At 44.0% G+C, this 16,464-nt stretch overlaps 1 protein-coding gene across 1 annotated transcript in view; it reads right to left on the bottom strand.

Moving 5' to 3' along the window:
- The window catches only part of HELZ (helicase with zinc finger), a 36,011-nt gene extending 31,798 nt beyond the window's left edge, over positions 1–4,213 (bottom strand). Inside the window, exon 1 of the mRNA XM_069951896.1 lies at positions 4,134–4,213. The gene's annotated coding sequence lies outside the window, so the exon portion shown is untranslated. The remainder of the gene's footprint in view (positions 1–4,133) is intronic.
- Between the last annotated feature and the right edge of the window lie 12,251 nt (positions 4,214–16,464).

The raw sequence follows: 16,464 nt of genomic DNA, 5'->3' as shown, positions 1-16,464 counted from the left end.
CCCACACTATAACTATACTGTAACCAAACTGTACCTACACTATAACTATACTGTAACCAAACTGTACCTACACTATAACTATACTGTAACCAAACTGTACCCACTATAACTATACTGTAACCAAACTGTACCCACACTAACTATACTGTAACCAAACTGTACCCACACTATAACTATACTGTAACCAAACTGTACCCACACTATAACTATACTGTAACCAAACTGTACCTACACTATAACTATACTGTAACCAAACTGTACCTACACTATAACTATACTGTAACCAAACTGTACCCACACTAACTATACTGTAACCAAACTGTACCCACACTATAACTATACTGTAACCAAACTGTACCCACACTATAACTATACTGTAACCAAACTGTACCCACACTATAACTATACTGTAACCAAACTGTACCCACACTATAACTATACTGTAACCAAACTGTACCCACAATGTAGCTATAATATAACCAGTTTCTGTCCACAATGTTACCTGATGATACCATTAATAAAGCTACACTGTAACCAGTCAGAATCCACAGTATATCCATGCTATACCCAGAAATAGAGATGAGCTAATTTATACTAAGAGCGAAGTGCTTCGTTCCTATCTGCATTCTGCTCATTAGGCTGCGGGCTTTAAAGTCTGCTCCGCTCAGTGCTGCTCCTCCCCAGGTGCTGGAAAAAGATGGATCCAGTCCTGGGAAACTTCTCCCTGTTTCCTAGGACTGAATCCATCTTTTCCTAGCACCCGGGGAGGAGCAGCAGGGAGCAGAGCAGCCAGATGAGCAGACTGCAGACAGGAATGAAGTGCTTTGCTCCTACTGTAAATTCGCTCATTTCTACCCAGAATCACACATGTTGTAACTACACTGTAACAAGACTATACTCAGTGTAACCAGTTAGAATACACAATATATCCATACTATACATGCTGTAACTACACTATAAGCAGACTGTACTTGTGATGTAACTACAGTGTAACCAGAATGTACCCACAATGTAAACACACTATAAACAGACTGTGACCACAATGTAACAAGACTATACTCACAATGTAACTATACTGTAACCAGACTATTCATACAATTTGGCTATAATATAGCTAGTTTCTGTCTACAATGTTTTTAAACTGTACCATCAACGCAGCTACACTGTAACCAACAGAATCCACAATATATCTATACTATACCCTGAATGATAAATGCTGTAATCAAAGTGTTCCCACAAGGTAAATACACTGTAACCAAACTATACTGACAGCGAGTTACACTGAAGCCATATTGTACCCAAGTGTAATTACACTGTAACCAAACTGTACTCACAGTGTAACTACACTGTAACCTGTCACAATCCACAATATATCTATACTATACCCAGAATTATACATGCTGAAACTACAAAAGTAACTAGACTGAACCCACAATGTAAACAGACTGTGACCACGATGTAACAAGACTACACTTACAATTTAACTATACTGTAACCAAATTATAACCACAATGTAGCTAGAATATAACTAGTTTCTGTCTACAATGTTACTAGATTGTACCATCAATGTAACTACACTGTAACCAGTAAGAATCCACAATATATCCATGCTATACCCAGAAATATACATGCTTTAACTACACTATATCCAAACTGTAGCCACAAGGTAACTACACTGTAACCAAACTGTACCCACAAAGTAACTACACTGTAACCAGACTGTACCCACAATGTAACTAAACTGTAACCAAACTGTACCCACAATGTATCCACACAGGATCCAGACTGTACCAAGAATGTAATTACACTGTAACCAGACTGTGCCCCCTATTCAACTACACTGTAACCAGACTATACTCACAATGTAACTACACTATACCCAAAATGGACCCACAAGGTAACTACACTGTAACCAGACTATACACACAATGTAACTACACTGTAACCAGACTATACACACAATGTAACTACACTGTAACCAGACTATACACACAATGTAACTACACTGTAACCAAACTGTACTCATAAGGTAACTACACTGTACCCACACAGGAGCCAGCCTGTACCAAGAATGTAATTACACTGTAACCAGTCTACACCAACGATGTACCTACACTGTAACCAGACTGTAACCAAATGGTACCCCCAGTGTAACTACACTGTAACCAGACTGTACCCACAAGGTAACTACACTGTAACCAAACTGTACCCACAAAGTAACTACACTGTAACCAGACTGTACCCACAATGTAACTAAACTGTAATATTAATATTTATTTGTATAGCACCAGATTCTGCAGTGCTTACTGTAACCAAGCTGTACTCACACTGTAACCAGTCAGAATACCCAGATTGCATCCTTGCTGTATTCTCACTGTATCCATGCTTTGTCCACACCATAGCACTCACTTATTTCCTTATAAATGACAGCTAAATAGTTACAGGACTATTTTTAAAAGCTGATACAACACTTCTATGGTTCACTTGGTAAAGGCCCTGCTGGTGTGCACTGTATTAGTATTCACTCCCTTATAACACAGTATCTTAGTATTGTGCACCCCCTAACAACACCCTGTATTATACGAACATGGAGAGAAAGGAGCGCTGCACAATCACACCTATGGCTGACACTAATGCCTCTCAGCTACATTAGAAACCAACGCCAGGATGTTGGTATATAATTTGATCAAACCATATTGCCTCATGTACCACGTGCAGGTTTCTCTCCATGCCCGTATAACACCCTGTATTAGTATTCACCCCCCCCCCCTTATAACATGTTGTCCTAGTATTCAGCCCCTTGTAATGCCCTGTATTAGTATTTACCCCCTTATAACACCCTGTCCAAGTATTCACCCTCTTATACTGCACTGTATTAGTATTCACCTCCTTATAACACCCTGTCCTAGTATTCACCCTCTTATACTGCACTGTATTAGTATTCACCTCCTTATAACACCCTGTCCTAGTATTCACCCCCTTATACTGCACTGTATTAGTATTCACCTCCTTATAACACCCTGTCCTAGTATTCAACCCCTTACAACACAGTATTAGCATTCACCCCCTTATACTGCAATGTATTAGCATTCACCCCCTTATACTGCAATGTATTAGCATTCACCCCCTTATACTGCAATTTATTAGTATTCACCCCCTTTAGACTGCACTGTATTAGTATTCACCCCCCTTATACTGCAATGTATTAGCATTCACCCCCCTTATACTGCAATGTATAAGTATTCACCCCCTTATGACACAGTGCATTACATTTCACCCCCTAGACTGCAATGTATAAGTATTCACCCCCTTATACTGCAATGTATAAGTATTCACCCCCTTATACTGCAATGTATAAGTATTCACCCCCTTATACTGCAATGTATAAGTATTCACCCCTATAACACGGTGTATTACCTTTCACCCCCTTAGACTGCAATGTATTAGCATTCACCCCCTTATACTGCACTGTATTAGTATTCACCCCCCTTATACTGCAATGTATTAGCATTCACCCCCCTTATACTGCAATGTATTAGCATTCACCCCCCTAGACTGTAATGTATAAGTTTTCACCCCCTTATACTGCAATGTATTAGTATTCACCCCCTTATAACACGGTGTATTACCTTTCACCCCCTTAGACTGCAATATATAAGTATTCACCCCCTTATAACACGGTGTATTAGTATTCGACCCCCTGTATTAGTATTCACTCCCTTATACTGCACTGTATTAGTATTCACCCCCTTATAACACGGTGTATTAGTATTCACCCCCCGCCTCTCAGACCCCGCGTCCCGTCTGCAGCCCTCAGTATAACACCCCTCTTTATATATTCGCCCCCTCCCCTATACCGCCCTATTGTAACCATCCCCGGTCCCCGGTATTACCGCGCTCCCTTCCTCCGCTCCGCGGCCTGCTCCCTCCCCGGCGCCGGGCGCTCTCCTAGTCCTGCAGGCCGGGAATGTAAACAGACGGCCGGGCCGCGGTCCACAGGCCTCCCCGCTGCCTCCTGCGCGCTGGCCGCTTCGTTCCGGCCCCGGGGGTGGGCGGAAGAGGGAGCGGGGCCCGGGGAGGTGCCGGGGCCGGGGGGGCTCAGAGCCGGGGACGGCGGGGGGGTCAGGACTTACCTGTCATTACTTTCTACGCCATCTTGGATCCGACTTGTCAAGAGCCGCAAAGCAGGACGGGAAATGTACGAGACTCCACGAGAGGGAGGAAGAGACCGACACAGAGAAGAAGAGACAGAGAGGAAGAGACCGACAGAGAGAGAGGAAGAGGCAGAACGAGAGAGGAGAGGAAAGGGAGGGAAAGAGAGAGGACGAGTGTATGGGAGGAAGAGACCAAAAGAGGAAAGAAGAGACTGACACTGAGAGGAAGAGCGAGAAAGACTAATAAAGTGAGGAAGAGACCAACAGGGAAGAAGAGATAGAGAGAAGATCAACAGAGAGAGGAAAAATCCTGCAGAGAGAGGAAGAGACTGAGAGGGAGAGAAGAACAGATCGAGAAAAAGACTGACAAAGGAAGAGACTGAAAGAGAGAAAAAAGAGACTGAGAGAGGAAGAGACCAAAAAAAAGAGACCAAAGGAAAGGAAGAGACTGACACAGAGAGGAAGAGACCAACATAAAGAGAAAGAGAGAGAGACTAATAATGTGAGGAAGAGACCAACAGAGGGAAGAGATAGAGAGAAGGAGATCAACAGAGAGAGGACAAATCCCTTAGAGAGAGGAAGAGACTGAGAGGGAGAGAATGACAGATCGAGAAAGAGACTGACAAAGGAAGAGACTGAAAGAGAGAAAAAAAAAGAGACTGAGGGAGGAAGAGACCAAAAGAAAAAAGAGACGGAAGAGAACAACATAAAGAGGAAGAGAGGAGGAAAGAGACTAATAAAGTAAGGAAGAGACCAACAGCGGGAGGAAGAGACTGAAAGAGAGAAGGAGGACGAATCAGTGGATAGAGGGACAGATAGAGGAAGAAACTGTCTAAGAGAGCGGAAGAGACTGAAACAGAGGGAGAGAAGGACAGATAGAGGAAGAGACCAACAGGGAGAGGAAGAGACTGAGAGAGCGGAAGGGACTGAGGGAGAAAGAGACCAACAGAGAAAAAATAATACTGAGGAAGAGACTGAAAGAGAGAAGGAGGACGAATCAGTGGATAGAGGGACAGATAGAGGAAGAAACTGTCTAAGAGAGCGGAAGAGACTGAAACAGAGGGAGAGAAGGACAGATAGAGGAAGAGACCAACAGGGAGAGGAAGAGACTGAGAGAGCGGAAAAGACTGAGGGAAGAAGAGACCAAAACAGAGAGAAAGAGACTGAGGAAGGAAGAGATTGACACAGAGAGGAAGTGAGGGAGAGGGAGAAACTAAGGGAGGAAGAGGAAAAAAAGAAAAAGGAAAGGATGGAGAGAAGAGGAAAATGAGGAAGAAAAAGACTGAAACAGAGAAGAAGAGATTGAGGGGGGAGTGACAGAGGGAGAGACTGACAGAAGAGGAGTAGAGAGCAAGAGACCGACAGAGAGGAAGTGTCCAACAGAGAGGAAGAGATTGAGGAAGAAGAGATGCACAGAGCAAAGAAGTAAGTGAGAAAGGTAGAGACCGAGGCAGAAGAAGAGACCGACACAGAGAGAAGAAACTGAGAGAGAAAAAAACTTAGAGTAAGAAATCGACAAAGAAAGGAAGAGACTGACAGAGAGCAAGGAAGAGACTTAGGGAGAAAAAGACCGACATAGAGAGGGGAAGAAATTGACAGAGAAAGGAAAAGACTAAAAGAGAGGAGGAGACTGAGGGAGGAAGAGAAAGGAAGAGGCTGACAGAGAGAGGAATATCAGAGAGCGCGAGGAAGAGACTGACAGAGAGAAAGAAACTGACAGACAGAGATGAAGAGACTGAGGGAGCAAGAGACCAAGAGAGAGGAATTAACTGAAGGAGAGGAAGAGACTAACATAGAGAGGAAAACACTGAGAGAGGAAGAGACTGACATAGAGAGGAATAGACTGACAGAGTGAGAGACGAAAAGACAGAGGAAGAGGCTGAGAGAGAAGAGACTGAAGGAAGAAAAGAAGAGACCAACATAGAGAAAAAGAGACTGAGAGAGAAGAAGAAACGGAGGAAAGAAGATTCTGAGAGAGAGGAAAAGACCAGCAGGGAGAAGAGGAGACCAGCAAAAGGAGGAAGAGACTGACAGAGAGGAAGGGACAGACAGAGTGGAAGAGACTCACAAAGAGAAGAAAAGACTGACAGAGGAAGAGACCGACAGAAAGAGGAAGAGACTGAGGGAGAGGAAGAGACCAACAGAGAAAGAGACTGAGGGAGAGGAAGAGACCAACAGAGAAAAGAAAAAAGTGGGAGAGGACAAGACTGAGAAAGAGGAACAAACTGAGGGAGGAAGAAACCGACAGAGAGAGATTAAGACGATGAGGGAGCAAGAAACAGAGAAAGAGTAAGTGACTGAGGGAGAGGAAGACACCGACATAGAGCGGAATAGACCAACAGGGGGACAGGAAGAGACTGAGGGAAGAAGATTCTGAAAGCGAGAGGAAAAGACCAGCAGAGAGAAGAGGAGACTGGCTAATGGAGAAAAAGACCAACAGAGAGAAAGCGAAGAAAAGGTTCCTATTCCAGCGAAGAGTAATGGTCCTATTCCACGGGCCGAGCAGGGCCCGATCAACGATGTAAACAAGCGCCAATCTGCTAGATAGGCACTCGTTTACTGGGCCTATTCCACGGCCCGATGATCGTTGAGCGAAGGCTGCAGGGACATCGTTATCGATGTCCTTGGCAGCCCTTGCACCCTACATTACCTGGCAGGACTTCTCCTCCATCTTCCTCCCTGGGTCCCGCTCCACAGCATCAACTCCGGTGCGGCCTGTCTGAGCTGTCGAACCGCTCAGCCAATCACTGGGCGCTGCGGTCCTGGCCTGTGATTGGCTGAGTGGTCTGACAGCTCAGTCAGGCCGCTCCGGAGCTGCTGATGCTGCGCCGAGGGACCCGGGGAGGAAGACGGAGCGGAGGAGAAGTCCTGCCAGGTAATGTATGCTGCTTCTCTAATCGTCGGTCTCCCGTCGCGCACCGCTATTCCGCCGTAGCGATGCGCGGTGGGGGACCTATGGTTTAAGGTCTGGGCCTAAATAGACGATCAGCCGATGACACGATCATTGGCTGATCTATTTCTCGGCCGATTATCGCTCTTGTGGAATAGGCTCCTAAGAGACTGAGAAAGAGACTGAAGGAGAAAGAGATTGAGAGAGGCAGAGACTGACAGAGGAAGAAACTCTCACAGGAAGAAATCGACAGACAAAGGAAGAGACTGAGAAAGAGCGGGAGACAGAAGGAGGAAGAGAAAGGAAGAGACTGACAGAGAGAAAGCAGAAAAATGGAGAGAGAGGAAGAGACTGAGGGAGTAAGAGGACAACAGAGAGAAAGAATGCGACTGAGAAAGATGAAGACACTAGGAGCAAGAAACCGAAGGAGAGAGAGGAAGTGACTGAGAGAGGAAGTGACTGAGGGAGAGGAAGACAATGACATAGAGAGGAGTAGACCAACATAGAGAGAGAAAGAGATGGAGGAAGAGACTAAGTAAGAAGAAGAGACTGATTGAAGAAGATTCTGAAAAGAGGAAAGGACCAGCAGACAGAATCAGAGACTGGCTGAGGGAGGAAGAAACCAACAGGAGAGGAAGAAACTGAGAGATAGAGAGGAAGGGACAATGAGAAAGAGGAAGAGAGAGGGAGCATGAGACCCACAGAGACAGAAATAGACCAACAAAGAGGAATAGATTGAGGGAGAGGAAGAGACCAAGAGAGGAAGGAACCAAGGTAGAGAGGAAGAGACAGGCAGAGGTAAAGATTGAAAGAGAGGAATAGACTGAGGGAGGAAGAGATTGGGAGAAAGGAAGCGACCGAGGGAGTAAGAGAATGAGAAAGAGTAAAAGACTGAGAGAGGAAGAGGCCAAGAGAGATAGGATGAGATCAAAAGAGAAGAAGAGACTGAGAAAGAGGAAAAGATCAACAGAGAAATGAAGGCATTGAGGGACATAGAGAGGAAGATACAGTGGTATACACACTAAGGTAAGAAGACAAGCTGAGAGAAGAAAACGACTTGGAAAAGATAGAGGAAGAGACTGAGAGAGCATGAGACCAACAGAGACAGAAATAGACCAACAGAAAGAAAAAGAGGAAGAGATTGAGCGAAAGTGGAATCGACCGACAAAGAGAGGAAGAGACCAAGAGAAAGCAAGAAAAGGAAGGAGCAAGAGACTGATGGAGGAACAGACTAACATGTTCATTCTTCAGCGCGGAGGGAGGAGGCGCTCAAGCCTCCCATAGACTGTCCTTATGACAGGGAGGCTGGCGGCATTCCGCCACTTTTGCTCCGTGTGCACGGTGCCTTACATGGCACGATAAAGAAGAGGAAGCGAGCCTCCAGGTGGCCCATTCAAGAGAGTGATGTGCTCATAAACTCTTGCAGATATAACGTAACATGATATATAATATATTATTTTGAAATGCTGAGTGTGAAAAAGATAATAGTGCAGAAATATATGCTGAATATGCAGTAGGTATACCTATATGTAAGAATACTGGATAAGTAGTTTAAAACTGCTGACGTCGGCATTTTGTGGCTATATAAAGATATAGAGAGAGAGAGAGAGACATTATACAAGGAAAGAATGGCCTGCTAGAAAGACATTCAAGAAGATTGGATAAAACAATATCATGAATGAACCTCTTATTAATCCTCAAAAAATGTTGCTTCCTCCGCTACACATAAAATTGGGACTCATGAAGCAGTTGGTTAGGGCTTTGGATCGAGATGGCGAGTGCTTCAAGTACATCTGTACCAAATTTCCTGCTCTTTCCCAAGAATACTTAAAAGCTGCCATATTTCATGGCCTGCAAATAAAACTAACCAAAGAAAAAAAATTCCTTAATATCATGAAAACCATAGAAGAGAAAGCTTGTTCGGCCTAAATTCATTGCTTTTCGAAGACTCGCGACAAACGTGAGTGTCGAATAGCATTTTCTATATAGCCACCTGGACTACTTCCCTTCAAATCTGGGAGTTATGAGTGAAGAACAAGGAGAATGCTTTCACCAAGACATCAAGACCATAGAGCACAGATATCAGAGCAGATGGAACACAAACATGATGGCAGACTACTGCTGGTGTTTAAAGCGTGACAACCCTGATCAGAACTATTCCAGGGCCTTAAAGTGACACTGTCCCCCCCCTTTGTGCATTCTGACATCTCTACACAGGTGTAAAGGGTAAATTTAGCGTTTTTCATACCTTATTTCATATCATACGTCATGGTGCTTGTTCAAGTAAAAAGTGTCCTTTTATCAACTGCAGATTGTATTAAGTGGGCGTGGCCTTGCGACATTAGCGACACCTAGCCTGCCCACAACGGCACCATTGGCCCCGCCCCCTTGACGCCCATTGGTTAGTCGGCGTAAAGGGGGTGGGGTCTTGACCTTTCGGCCAGCATGTTCCAATGGCCGGCGAGGGGGTGGGGCCAGCTGTGGCGTTGTGGGCGGGGCTAAGTGGCGCTAATGCCGCGAGGCCCCGCCCACTTGACACAATTTGCAGTTGATAAAAGATGACTTTTTACTTGAACAAGCACCATGACGTATGATATAAAATAAGTTATGAAAACCGCTAAATTTACCCTTTACACCTGTGTAGAGATGTCAGAATGCAAAAAGGTGGTGACAGTGTCACTTTAAAGTGACTGTCCCACCAGGCCCAGGCTGAAGCACTGGAGGCGGGCCGACCCATGCTTAGTGGGAAGAAACTCCAGCACCTCCATGATGTGACTCCATTAGAATCAATGGAACCCTATCATAGAGGGGCGGGGGTTTCCTCCCACTAAGGGTGGGTCGGCCGCCTCCAGTGCTTCAGCCTGGGCCTGGTGGTACAGTCACTTTAAAACAAAGAATTGTGGAGGGGAGATCCCTTCATCTCAGCCCAGAGTAAGGGCCCTATTACATGGGACGATTCTTGTGCGAAAAATCGTTATATCGTTCGAATTTAAACAATAATCGTCCTGTGTAATTGCAGGCAACGATTGAAAAATCGTTTGTGTGTCGTTGATCGCTGATTTAGATCTGAACCTAAAATTATTGTTAATCGTTCTGCATTTTTTTCACTAATCGTTCAGTGTAATTGCACATTGTTTTGCTGGGATCAGAAGGAATAAATAATCACATTAATGACCATCGTTCTGTGTAATATGGTGAACGATTTCGGGTTAACAATAAACCATCTCGTTCGCGATCGTTAATCGTTAAAAATCGCTCCGTGTAACACAGCACTAATTTTGTTATTAATAAAAAATCCCATGCCCTAGCAAAAGTTTAAATCACCCCTCTTTTCCAATTTTATAAAAAGAAAAATAAACAAATATATTTAGTATCACAATGCGTGTAAACGCCCGAACGGTTACATTTTCACATTCTTAATCTTACATGAACAGTGTAAGCGCAAACACCTGCCAAAGTGCAAAATTGCGCATTTTTGGTCACATCAAATCCAGAAAAATTGTAATAAAAAGTGATCAAAAAGCTACATATATGCAGGCAAGGTACTGATAGAAAGAACAGATCATGGCGCAAAAATTTACACCATAGACCAAAAAAAAAAAGCGCAGTAGGGATCAGAATAGAGCAATTTGAAGAACTTTTAGTGTTTTTAGAAAGTTTACATTTTTCAAAATCCATCAAATAAATTAAAAGTTATACAAGTTGCATATTATTGTAATCGTACTGACTTGAGGAACATAGATAACATGTCAGTTATACCATAGGGCAAACAGCGTAAGGACAAAACCCCTCTAAAAAGAATTGCAATTTTTTTTTTTATTTCACTGCACAAATAATTTTTTTTTCTGGTTTTGCAGCATATTTTATGGAAAAATTAGGTCTGGTCATTGCAAAGTATAATTGATGTTGCAAAAAAAAGGGCTCATGTGGGTCTGTGTGTAGAAAAATGCAAGTGCTATGGCCTTTTAAACACAAGGAGGACACAATGAAAGCACAAAAATTTAAATTGGCTCGGTTAATCAAACATTTCTCATTTGTGAAAAAATTTGGCACATATTTTTTGCCTTCAAATATGGAATCGGCACCTTTCGTTCGGGTAAAATCAGCAAAAATATTTAGGTCAGCAGAAATTTTTATTTTTTCAAATATAGTCCAGTGTAATCGTTTGGTGTAATAGTGCCCTAAGAAAGACAAGGAGGAAAGAAGACAAGCAGAGAGAAGAAGAGACCGACTGAGGGAAGGAAGAGACTGAGAGAGGAAGAGACTGAGGGAGCATGAGACCAACAGATACAGAAAGAGTCCAACAGAGAGAAAAAGACTGAGATAGAGGAAGAGATTGAGGGAGAGAAGGAGACTGAGAAAAAGAGGAATAGTCTGACAGAGAAAGAAGGAGACTGAGGGAGGAAGAGACTGAGAGAGATAAAGAGATTGAAAAAGAGGAATGGACTGAGGGAGAAAGAGACCTAAAGAAAAATTGTGGATAGAAAAGACCAACAGAGAAGAAGAGAATGAGAATGAGAGGTTGTTATGGGCAACAAGAGTGTTTTTTTTATTTAGACAGTTTTGATAGTTGAGGCGAATGGGGGAAATAAAAAAAAAAAAACTGTCTAAAACAATCACAGTTTTTGTAGCCTATAGCATCCAATCACAGCGCCTAATAGTCTCCATATTTCATACATCTAGAATAGCGGGTCTAATGTTCTCTAATCCATACATTTAGAAGAACGAGTCTAATGGTCTCCATATTCAATACATCTAGAATAACAGGTCTAATAGTCTCTGTTATTTAAACATCTAGAACAGGAGGTGTAATGATCCTTGTAATCCATACACCTAGAATAGCTGGTCCGTAATCCATACCTCAGGAATACTGTCTTAAATTCCCTCCATAATCCATACATCTGGGACAGGCATGTCAAACTCTGACCCGCAGTGCCATTATTTTTGCCTGCTGAGAAAATCAGTTGATTTTCTAGAGTTGGCCCCCCCAACTCAACGGTCCCGATGGCCACTCGGATCACTCATAATCTTCTAGGCCACAGGCAGTTTCAAGCCTACATCCTAGGAGTAATTGGCATCTCAGCACAGGCAGCGTGGTGACATCATCAAACATATCCTCTGCCAGGCGCCTCCTGCAGCTGGGGAAGTTGCAGTGCGGAGCCAGGATAGGTAAGTCCAGCCCAGTCTCCCGGTGGGGGCACTGAATAACAACTATAGGGGATACTATTGTGGGAGCTGGCTACTATGTGGTGCACTATTAGGGTTGGCTACTATGTGAGATACAATTGTGAGGGCTGGCTGCTATGTGGTGCACAACTAGTAGGGCTGGATACTATGCGGGATACTATTAGGAGGACTGGATACTATGTGAGACACTATTACAAGGAATGACTATTATATGGAGCACTAATAGGAGGGCTGACTACTATATGGGTCACTATTGGGGGGGCTGACTACTATATGGGGCACTATTGCGGGAGCTGGCTACTAAGTGGGACATTACTTGAAGGGCTACGCGCTGCTCTGACACTTCCAGGATTTTAAGGTTGGCCGACAACTTTATCCAGTTTTTAAATTTTGGCCCACTGTGTATTTGGGTTTGACATCCATGATCTAGAAAAATCTTTCTAATGGTGTCTGTATTCCATACATTTAGAATTGCCAGGCTAATGGCCTCTGTAATTTAAATATCTAGAAGAGCAAGGCATACATCTACAATACCTAGTCTAATGTTTTGTCATCCATTAATCTAGAATAGTTGTTCTAATGGCCCCCATAATACATACATCTAGAATGGCTAGTCTAACAGCCTCCAAACATCTAGAAAAAAAAAAACCAAACAAACTGTGTAATGGTCTCTGTAATCCATACATCTAGAACAGCTGGTCTAATTGCCTACGTAATCCATATATCTAAAACAGCCAATCTAATGGCCTCTATAATCCATACATCTAGAATAGTTGGTCTAATGGCCTCCATAATCCATACATCTAGAAAAGCCAGTGTAATGGTCTCCATCTAATTGCCTCTGGAATCCATACATCTAGTATAACTGGCCCAATGCCCTCAATAATCCATACATCTAGAATGGTCAGTCTCATTGCCTCCTTAATCTGTACATCTAGAATAACCAGTTGTATGGCCTCCGTAATCCATGCATCTAGAATATCCAGTGTAATGGCCTCCATAATCCATAGATCTAGAATATCCACCCTTTTAGAATAGTGTTTCTAAAAAGATCTCTAATCTGTACATCTAGAATAGTCAATCTAATGGTCTCCATAATCCATACATCTAAAATAGCTGGTCCAATGGCCTCTGTAATCCATACATTTAGAATAACCAGTTGTATGGCCTCCGTAATCTATGCATCTAGAATATCCAGTGTAAGGGCCTTCATAATCTGTACATCTAGAATATCCAGTCTAATGACCTATGTAATCCATACATAATACATACATCTAGAATAGCAGGTCTAATTGCCTCTGTAATCCATACATCTACAATAGCAGGTCTAATGATCCTTGCAATCCATATATCTAGAATAGCTGATCTATTGGCCTCTGTAATCCATACCTCTAGAATAGACAGTCTAATGATCTCTGTAATCCATCCTTTTAGAATAGTGTCCCTAAAAAGATCTCTTCTCTATACATCTAGAATAGTCAATCTAATGGTCTCCATAATCCATACATCTAGAACAGGGTTGTCAAACTCAAATACACAGTGGGCCAAAATTAAAAAAACAACAAACCAACCTTGATAATTATTAAAGAGCAGTGGTGTGTCTCTCCCAGCGCTGTGCACTATGATAAAGGACATGATAAATTACAGCACTTTTATAATGTCCCCTACCCATCTATTTACAAGACCCCCAACTGCACACACCCATTATTTCCCCCAAGCAGAAGGTAATCCCATAATTGTGCCCCATGTAATAGTCAACCCCCCAATATTGCCCCATGTAGTAGCCAGCCCTCACCTGTAGTCTCATATAGTACCCAGCCCTCCTCAATAGTCTTATATAGTAGCCAGCTCTCCCTTGTAGTCTCATAGGGTAGCGGCTCTCCACAGTAGTCTCATATAGTAGCCAGCCCTCCCCCGTAGTCTCATATAGTAGCCAGCCCTCTCCCATAGTCTCATATAGTACCCAGCCCTCCCCCATAGTCTCAAATAGTAGCCAGCCCTCCCCTGTAGTCTCATATGGTAGCCAGCCCTCCCCATAGTCTCCTATAGTAGGCATCCCTCCCCTGTAGTCTCATATAGTAGCCAACTCTCCCCTGTAGTCTCATATAGTAGCCAGCTCTCCCCAGTAGTCTCATATAGTAGCCGTCTCTCCCATGTAGTCTCATATAGTAGCCAGCCTTCCCCGAGTCTCTTACATAGTAGCCAGCTCTCCCCAGTGGTCTCATATAGTAGCCGTCTCTCCCCAGTAGTCTCATATAGTAGCCAGCCCTCCCCAGTAGTCTCATATAGTAGCCGTCTCTCCCATGTAGTCTCATATAGTAGCCAGCCTTCCCCGAGTCTCTTACATAGTAGCCAGCTCTCCCCAGTGGTCTCATATAGTAGCCGTCTCTCCCCAGTAGTCTCATATAGTAGCCAGCCCTCCCCTGTAGTCTGATATAGTAGCCAGCCCTCCCCAGTAGTCTCATATAGTAGCCAGCCCTCCCCTGTAGTCTCATATGGTAGCCGTCTCTCCCCAGCAGTCTCAAATAATAGCCAGCCCTCCCCAGTAGTCTCATATAGTTGCCAGCACTCCGCTGTAGTCTCATATAGTAGCCAGCCCTCCCCAGTAGTCTCATATAGTAGCCAGCCCTCCCCTGTAGTCTCATATGGTAGCCGTCTCTCCCCAGCAGTCTCAAATAATAGCCAGCCCTCCCCAGTAGTCTCATATAGTTGCCAGCACTCCGCTGTAGTCTCATATAGTAGCCAGCCCTCCCCAGTAGTCTCATATAGTTGCCAGCCCTCCCCTGTAGTCTCATATAGTAGCCAGCCCTCCCCAGTAGTCTCATATAATAGCCAGCCCTCCCCAGTAGTCTCATATAGTAGCCAGCCCTCCCCTGTAGTCTCATATGGTAGCCGTCTCTCCCCAGCAGTCTCATATAGTAGCCAGCCCTCCCCAGTAGTCTCATATAGTAGCCAGCACTCCGCTGTAGTCTGCTATAGTAGCCAGCACTCCCCAGTAGTCTCATATAGTAGCCAGCCCTCCCCTGTAGTCTGATATAGTAGCCATCCCTCCCCAGTAGTCTCATATAGTAGCCAGCCCTCCCCAGTAGTCTCATATAGTAGCCAGCCCTCCCCAGTAGTCTCATATAGTTGCCAGCACTCCTCTGTAGTCTCATATAGTTGCCAGCACTCCTCTGTAGTCTCATATAGTTGCCAGCACTCCTCTGTAGTCTCATATAGTAGCCAGCCCTCCCCAGTAGTCTCATATAGTTGCCAGCCCTCCCCTGTAGTCTCATATAGTAGCCAGCCCCTAGAACCCACTCTACCCCTGGATACAGCCCCCCCCCCCATACTTACCCCATCCTGGCAGTCCCACTCCTAATGCCAGTCCCGCTGTGGAGATTTGTCTATGTATGTAGCCTAATGGCCTCCATAATCCATACATCTAGATTAGGCAGCCTACCACATGGCCTCTGTAATTTATCTAGAATTGCCAGTTTTATGATCCCTGTAATCCACACAGGTAGAATATCTAGACTCGCTAGATGTAATAATCCACAAATCTAGAATAATCAGTCTAATAATCTCAGTACTCCAAACATCTAGACTAACCAGTAGAATGGACTCCGTAATCTATACACCTAGAATACCCAGTCTAATGGCCTATATAATCTCATATTGAATATCTGGTTTAATGGACTCTAACCTGTACATCTAAAATAGGAGAGAGAACTCGAAGTCATTCGCACGCTCCTTGATACACAGACCCTATGGAACATGAAGCTGTGCAGTGGAATACACCTCCCGACATCATGTATCAATATGATGCCAGGAGAACAAAAAGTAACGAAATCTTTGTGGGACTGTACTGATACATCCATGTGGCTGTCAATACAGTCCCAATCAGGAAAGGTGGGAGGAGGTAAGAGACAGACCAAGGAATAGAGAGGGAGGAAAAGACAGACTGAGGTACAGAAAGAGAGACACAGATTGAGCGAGAGAGAGGAAGAGACAGACAGAGGAGAAAGAAAAGAGACTGAGGTATATGGAGAAAAAGACAAAGACAGAGAGAGAAAAAGAGAGGGAGGAAAAGACAGGTATAGAAAGAAAGACACACAGACTGAGGGATAGATAGAAAGACTAAGGGCCCTATTCCACCGGACGATTATCGTTTGCATAATCGTTAACGATTAACGATCTCAAACGACCGCTATTGCGAAAGATCTGAAGACGTTCACTCATTTCCATGGAACG

Source organism: Dendropsophus ebraccatus, chromosome 14 (assembly GCF_027789765.1).
Source record: "Dendropsophus ebraccatus isolate aDenEbr1 chromosome 14, aDenEbr1.pat, whole genome shotgun sequence".
NCBI lineage: Eukaryota > Metazoa > Chordata > Amphibia > Anura > Hylidae > Dendropsophus > Dendropsophus ebraccatus.
This window is presented reverse-complemented; position numbering and strand designations above follow the sequence as displayed.